This window comes from Helianthus annuus, chromosome 8 (assembly GCF_002127325.2).
Source record: "Helianthus annuus cultivar XRQ/B chromosome 8, HanXRQr2.0-SUNRISE, whole genome shotgun sequence".
In the NCBI taxonomy this organism is placed as follows: Eukaryota; Viridiplantae; Streptophyta; class Magnoliopsida; order Asterales; family Asteraceae; genus Helianthus; species Helianthus annuus.
In genome coordinates, this window is record NC_035440.2 from 118775620 (window position 1) to 118784076 (window position 8457).

Consider the following 8457-nt stretch of genomic DNA (forward strand, 5'->3'; position numbering starts at 1 on the left):
TTGGAGCGGAATCATACACTACATCTCGAGCGGAATCAGGATAACATGTGATTTCGCTTGAAAATGACTAGGTGTCATTTCAAGCGGAATCAGCCCTAATTCTCACTTTCTCGATTTTCGTGCACTATACAATCAGTTCTATACAAATACTCGAACGAAGATGAAGTCGACAGACAACTGCACCAATAATAACTAAGATAATCTCTTAAAAAGTGCAAAACTGCGAAAATCATCAAAGGTTACATTAAAGGCAAGTCGGATCCAAGTGATTCATCTTGTCTATCTGTTTTTATTTTATTTTTATTTTCAGCATTTTAGTTTTATTTTTCATGTTTAAAACCTTTTTCTAAAAATTTGATTTGATTAGACGTTGAGGATAAACCGGTACTAAAAGCTCTTGTGTCCTTGGACGACCTCGGTATTTACCAACGCTATACTACGCTCACGATGGGTGCACTTACCCATATGTGTGTTTAGTGTTAGTAGAATATCGTGTTTTATAAATTTAAAACTTGACTAATGTGTAAAATGGGCTTAAAATATTAATAAAAATATAACACACTCGACACGCATCACGTAACATGACACCGAAGACGAGACGGACATGACATGCCCGAAACATGGTGGATACGCCGCTGGTACTTCCTATGTATAAGTGTTTCTGACATGTTACCGAACTTTCGTACCACGTACCGTGCGAAGGTCGTGGGTTTGCGGACTTGTGGTGAGAATGTTGAATCTTTTGAAACTATGTGAAACTTGTTGAAACTTGAGTCTTATGCGAACATGTGTGAAACTATATACTACGTAGACTTATACGATCCTTTTTCTTGGATCTTTAGATGTCTTCCCGTAAACTATCCGACTCTCTCAAGAGATCCAAGGAAAACTCTCAGAAAGATATGATGTCATTCATGGAAGATCAGATCGCTCGCATCGTGCCAAAGATCGTCTCTAAGATCCAAGGATCAAACACTCCTCCCTCCTCTGCTGACTCTAAGACTGAGAAGCTGAAGCCTACAAAGTTCAGCTACAAACACTTTGTCTCTTGCAACCCTAAGCCTTTCACGGGAAGTGATGGGGTGACTGCTATGTTGGAATGGTTCGACAGCATCGAGGTTACCTTCATTAACAGCGACTGCCCAGAACATTTAAAGACTAGGAGTACAACGGGAATGTTTCAAGATAGAGTCCTGGAGTGGTGGTCGAACGAGAGAAACATCCACTCTAACGAAGAAGCTTATGCTCTTCCATGGCCTGAGGTGCGAGAATTGATGATGCTCGAATTATGCCCTCCCCAAGAACAGCTAAAGCTTGAGGAAGAGTTTTGGCATCTCAAGCAAGTCAGAGATGACAACTTGGCTTATACTACCTGTTTCAAGCAACTCAGCATAGTCGTTCCTCACTTGGTTTCTACCCCGAAACACATGATAACCAAGTACATCAATGGTTTACCTCCTGCCATGCATGATTCGATTGAAGCAGCTCAGTTCGGGACTATTGAAGAAGTTTACCATCTTGCCGCAAGTTTAAATAACAACCATGTCCACGACAAACAGTTCGTTACCTCTACTTCCTCCAAATCAGCGAACCAAGTTACCCAGCAACCCAGCGGCAGCAGAAACAGGAAACGAAAATCTCAGGGTTCTGGCTGTAATGCCATTGTCCCTGCTATGAATACGAACCCCACAGGCAATGCTAATGTGCCTGCTGCTGCTGCTAACTCTCCTGCTCCGGAGATCAAGAAGTCGTACACTTGAGTTCATCCCAAGTGTGCCACTTGCAACTTTCATCATCCTGCTACCTCTGCTTGTCGTCTGTGTACCAATTGCAATCGCTATGGTGACACAACTCCCTACTGCCGTCAAGCCAATCAAGCCCAGCAAGCACCAGCTCAGGCAGCTCTCCCAGCTCCTCCACAGAATCCTAGACCGGTCAACACCGTTTGTGCATGCTACAAGTGTGGAGACACTACTCATCTCCGTAACCAGTGTCCGCAGCTAAACCAGGAGCAACAACAAGCCGCTCGAGTACGAGCGTTCAACATAAATGCGAATCAGGCTCGTAACGACAATGACGTCGTTAATGGTACATTTCTCGTCAATAATTTTTACGCTTCGATACTATTTGATGCTGGTGCTGACAGAAGCTTTGTGTCCGTAGAATTTGAATCTTTGTTAAACTGTGCACGCTCTAAACTACCTAAGTCGTTTTCAGTGGAGATTGCCGATGGTAAATCAATTCTAGTTGACTCTATTCTCAGTGGTTGTTCCCTGACTCTTAACTACCACGTCTTTACTATTGATCTAATACCTATGCAATTGGGTAGCTTTGATGTCATAATCGGCATGGATTGGTTGCGTAAGAATCATGCCGAGATCGCTTGTCATGAGAAGTATGTTCGTTTACCTCTTCCGTCCGGTGAAACTTTACGCGTTTATGGAGACCGACCTTCTAGAGGACTGAAGTTGATGTCATGCACTCAAGCGAACAGGTGCTTACGTAAACAGTACTTTGCCTTCTTGGCTCACGTGGTGGAAAAAAAGGGCAAGGGAAAGAACGTAAGTGATGTTCCAGTAGTGTGTGACTTCCCTGACGTCTTTCCTGAAGATCTTCCTGGTCTTCCTCCTCCTAGATCTGTTGATTTTCGTAATGATCTCATACCTGGTTTGACTCCTGTCACCAAGGATCCTTACCGACTTGCACCTTCCGAGATGCAAGAACTATCCAGTCAACTGCAGGAACTGCTTGACAAAGGATTCATTCGTCCAAGTACCTCTTCGTGGGGTGCTCCTGTGTTATTCGTCAAGAAGAAAGATGGTTCGTTTCATGTGTGTATCGACTGTCGCGAGCTTAATAAACTCACCATTAAGAATCGTTATCCTCTCCCTCGTATTGATGATTTATTCGACCAACTACAAGGCGCGTCTGGTTTTTCTAAAATCGACCTCCGATCTGGTTATCATCAGCGTGTTCTCGAAGAAGATATCCCCAAAACAGCATTTCGCACTCGTTATGGGCACTACGAGTTCGTGGTTATGCCTTTTAGCTTGACCAACGCGCCCGTTGTGTTCATGGATCTTAAGAATCGTGTTTGTAAACCCTAAGTGGATCGTTTTGTGATAGTCTTTATTGATGATATTCTTATTTATTCGAAAACTAGAGCTAATCATGAACTTCATTTACGCTTGATGCTACAACTTTTACGTGGTGAACACTTGTACGCTAAATTTTCTAAGTGTGAGTTTTGGATAGATGAGGTACAATTCCTAGGGCACGTTGTTAGTAAACGAGGTATTCATGTTGACCCTTCTAAAATTGAAGCCGTGAAGAATTGGAGTACGCCTAAATCTTCATCCGAGATTTGTTCCTTCCTAGGATTGGAAGGTTATTATAGTCGATTCATCTCAGACTTTTCCAAAATCGCCGTTCCTCTCACTTCGTTGACTTAGAAAGAGAAACCTTTTGCTTGGGGTCCCGAGCAAGAGGAATCTTTTCAGACTCTTAAGACTCTTCTGTGTAACACTCCTGTACTTGCTCTCCCTGATGGGAATGACGATTTTGTGGTATATTGTGATGCCTCGAACCGTGGCATGGGCTGTGTGCTCATTGATGTGCGTGTAGTGTAATCTATTTTTGGTGTATATTTTAAGCCCTTTTACAATTTTTAGCCAAGTTTTAAATTTATAAAACACGATATTTAGTAACACTAAACACACATATGGGCAAGTGCACCCATCGTGAGCGTAGTATAGTGTAGGTAAGATACCGAGGTCGTCCAAGGACACAAGAGCTTTTAGTACCGGTTTATCCTCAATGTCTAATCAAATCAAAAGTTAGAAAAAGGTTTTTAAACTAGAAAAAATAAAAGTAACTAAAATGCTGAAAAATAAAATAAAAATAAAAACAGATAGACAAGATGAATCACTTGGATCCGACTCGTGTGTAGTGTAACCTTTGATTATTTTCGCACTTTTGCACTTTTTAAGAGATTATGTTAGTTATTGTAGTAGGCCCCTCTTTTGAAGATGACGTTACCCTCAACCCAGTAGTTTGAGTCAGCAAGGATACAATCCTAAAGGGCCGGATTATTGAAAGATAATTAATTAAGTTATTAATGCGTAATGTAGTAGGCCCCTCTTTTGAAGGTGATGTTACCCTCGGCTAAGTAGTCCGAGTCAGCAGTGATACAGTCCCAAGTAGCCGGGTTAAAGTTTTAATAGTAGCTTACATATGAGGGGATCAAGAGTTTGGACCCCCGCCATCCAATTCCGGTGGGTATTGAAGGAGGTCCTACTAAATTTGACCCAGGTCCTTGCAGGATCTATACACTGAACAAGGCAAGACTCTTACCAAACCGTTCCCTTAACCCCCGACCATGTAGCCAACATATCTCCATATAGACCGTGCAGATATGAATGGTGAAAATCTTTTATTTTATATAGACAGTAAAATAATGCCAAGACACCACGAACAAACGATAAGGAAGAATCACCTTCAACATAAGAAACTAGTTATTAAAGTTATTAATACATAACCAAATAAAAAGTGCGAAAAGATTAAAAATAAAAAGAATTACACTAAACACTTGTCTTCACCAAGTGATGTAAGAGACTTAGGCAAACATGGCCTTTGATTGTCAAGAACTCTTACGATCAATCTTGGATCCCGAGACGACTCACACACTCTATGATGGATGATGGATGATGGTGGTGGATAATGGTGTTGTGATGGTGGTGGTGGGTGGGTGAAGTGTGAAAGAGGTGGTGTGCCAAGGGATGGTTTGCAAATGAGCCAAGCACCCCTATTTATAGCCTGAACAACAGCTCGGGCATGGCCCCGTGTCCACTGGGCACGACCCCGTGTCCATCATCCTTCTCTTTCTTCATTAGTTGCAGATTGTCTGCATTAGTTGACCACGCCCCTGTGTCCGCTGGGCACGACCTCGTGTGCAGAAGCGTATCTGTACTATCAAGATTTCCCTAGATTCTGCGAATCTTAGAGTTGACCACGGCCCCGTGTCCGCTGGGCACGCCCCCGTGGTGGGTGATAGAGGTTTCTACAACTTTGTCTTTTCTGCAGACACTTGGGCACGCCCCCGTGCTCACTGAGCACGGGGCGTGTTCAGCCTTCTGTTCTCTTGTTTTTGCTTGGGAAGATGCTGTCGGGGGGTCGGGTGATGTGTGTAAAATGCAACATATAAATTACATCAATTAAGGCATAAAACTAACCCTTTTTAAGTACTAATGTTGGAAAAAGAGTGTTTTTGTCTTCCTTTTGTATTTTCAGGATGAAATGAGCTCAAATTCACAAAAAAAGCAAAAAGACAGCTAATTCTAGCATAAATACAAGAAAAGGGATAAAAGTAGACTGCCCGAACCCTCAACGACATCCTCCCAAGCAAAGAAGAGAAAACAGAAGCTCACCACGGGGCCGTGCTCAGCCAGCACGGGGCCGTGCTCAGCCAGCACGGGGCCGTGCTCAGCCAGCACGGGGCCGTGCTCAGCCAGCACGGGGCCGTGCTCAGCCAGCACGGGGTCGTGCCCAAGAAGCAGCAGAAAAGATAAACCTGTAGAAGCTTCTATTGCCCACCACGGGGCCGTGTCCAGTGAGCACGGGGCCGTGGCGAAAGTACAGCAGGCGCATTAATTGTAATTGCGAATTACAATTAATGAGGAGAGAGAGTGTCAGACGGGCATGGGGGCGTGTCCAGCGTACACGGGGCCGTGCCCAGCCTTTTGTTCAGCCTATAAATAGGAGTGCTTGGTTTCATTCCATCTCATCCCTTGGCACACCACCTCTCTCACACTTCATCCACCACCCACCACCACCATAACACCATCATCCACCACCATCATCCATTGTCCATCGTAGAGTGTGTGAGTCGTCTCGGGATACAAGATTGATAGTAAGAGTTCTTGACAATCAAGGCCATGTTTGCCTAAGTCTCTTACATCACTTGGTGAAGACAAGTGTTTAGTATAATACTTTTTATTTTTAATCTTTTGCACTTTTTATTTGGTTTTGTATTAATGACTTTAATAACTAGTTGCTTATGTTGAAGGTGATCTTTCCTTATCGTTTGTCCGTGGTGTCTTGGCATTATTTTACTGTCTATATAAAATAAAAGATTTTCACCATTCATATCTCCACGGTCTATATGGAGGTATGTTGGCTACCTGGTCGGGGGTTAAGGGAACGGTTTGGTAAGGGTCTTGCCCTTGTTCAGCGTTTAGAGGTCCTGCAAGGGACCTGGGTCAAATTTAGTAGGATCTCCTTCAATACCCATAGGTATTGGATGGCGGGGATCCAAACTCTTTGACCCCCTCATAAGTTAACTACTATTAATACTATAACCCGGCTATTTAGGACTGTATCCCTGCTGACTCAGACTAGTTAGCCGAGGGTAACGTCACCGCCAAAAGCGGGGCCTACCATAATTTGCATTAATAACTTAATTCATTATCTTCCAATAATCCAGCCCTTTAGGATTGTATCTTTGCTGACTCAAACTACTTGGTTGAGGGTAACGTCGCCTTCAAAAGAGGGGCCTACTACAATAACTAAGATAATCTTTTAAACAAGTGCAAAAGTGCGAAAATAATCAAAGGTTATACTAATACACGAGTCGGATCCAAGTGATTCATCTTGTCTATCTATTTTTACTTTATTTTATTTTTCAGCATTTAGTTAGTTTTTATTTTCTTAGTTTAAAAACATTTTTCTCACTTTTTGATTTGATTAGACGTTGAGGATAAACCGGTACTAAAAGCTCTTGTGTCCTTGGACGACCTCGGTATCTTACCAACACTATACTACGTCCACGATGGGTGCACTTGCCCATATGTGTGTTTAGTGTTAGTGAATATCGTGTTTTATAAATTTAAAACTTGGCTAAAGGTGTAAAAAGGGCTTAATTATATATCTAAATTATATACACACCAACACACATCAAGTTTTTGGCGCTGTTGCCGGGACACAAGGATTTTAAGAAAGTTAGGAATCAACGGCCTAATCATATTTTTATTTTTCTTTTTAATTTTTAGGATTTTCTTAGTTTTTCAGCTTCTGCAGAGCTCAGCACGGGCCGTGCCTGGTCGGACACGGGTCGTGCCCAGCATCGTTACTGGCAGTTTTTAGTTTTCCAAGTTACAGAAGGCTAACCACGGGGCCGTGTCGGTGCAACAACACGGGGCCGTGTCCAACTTCCAGTAACTGGGGTCTGGAAAACATTAACTGTAACTCCGACCACGGGCCGTGTTCGCTGAACACGGGGCCGTGGTGAACCTTCTGACCAGCATTCTTTTCTGTTTTTATTGCAGGACTTGGAACCCAACGCCAGTCTTACATAGTGTATGAGCTCCAGTTCTAAAAAGGACATAAAAGAACCTCTAGAAGAACCTGAACGCTTTCTCAGAAAAAGATTAAAAGCTAAAAACCAAGAGAAGGTTTCGGGTGATCCACCTCCAATGGCGGACCAACGTACCCTTATGGATTATCTACGACCCACCGTAGGTAACCTAGGCGCCGCTATCAATGCTCCGAATGTTGAAGCTAATAACTTCGAACTTCGGCCGCATTTGATACAAATGCTCCAAAACTCCGCAACCTTCCATGGGCTTGCGGACGAGGATCCCCATCTACATATCACTAATTTCTTAGAAATATGTGATACCTTTCGGATCAACAGAGCATCAAATGACGCCATCCGCCTCCGTATGTTTCCTTTCTCACTAAAAGACCGAGCGAAAGCTTGGCTCAACGCCCTCCCAGCTGGATCGGTAAACACCTGGGATGAACTAGCCCAAAAATTTCTATATAAGTATTTCCCTCCCGCTAAAACTGCTAAATTAATGACTGAAATTAATACATATTCACAAGAGGACGGGGAATCCTTATATGAAACTTGGGAAAGGTTCAAGGAGTTATTACGCAAGTGTCCACATCACGGCCTTGCGATATGGCAACAAGTATCCACTTTCTATAATGGATTGTTGCCACACACAAGGCAGACACTTGATTCTAGCTCCGGGAGACTTTTAGTAATCGACGCCCGCACGAAATATATAATCAAATTGAGGAAATTGCTCAAACCAATTTTCAATGGCACACCCCCCGGGGGAATAAATCTATTGCCCCGGGCGACCATAAGGTCGATGAAAGCACTTCTTTACAAGCCCAAATCGAGGCCCTTTCTTCAAAAATAAAAAAATTAGAAATGACAAAAACAGTCTCGGTTATGGCTTGTGAAGGGTGTGGTGGGTCACATGAAAATTGGAGTTGTATGAAAGAAACGGACGATCAACAAGAAATGGTAAACTACATTGATAATAGACCTAGGCCGTCGGGTCCCCCAACGGGAACTTACAACCAAGGATGGCGAAACCACCCAAACCTTGGTTGGAGAGAACCCGGCAATAGTAGTAACCAACAAACCCAACGAACAAACTTTCAACA

The 8457-nt window shown here is 43.1% G+C and overlaps 1 non-coding gene across 1 annotated transcript; it reads right to left on the reverse strand.

The window, feature by feature from the left end:
- Window positions 1–7847: 7847 nt before the first annotated feature.
- On the reverse strand, window positions 7848–7954 carry LOC118481389. Its single transcript, XR_004865596.1, has one exon. It is a non-coding gene; the product is annotated as a small nucleolar RNA R71 (small nucleolar RNA).
- Window positions 7955–8457: the final 503 nt, after the last annotated feature.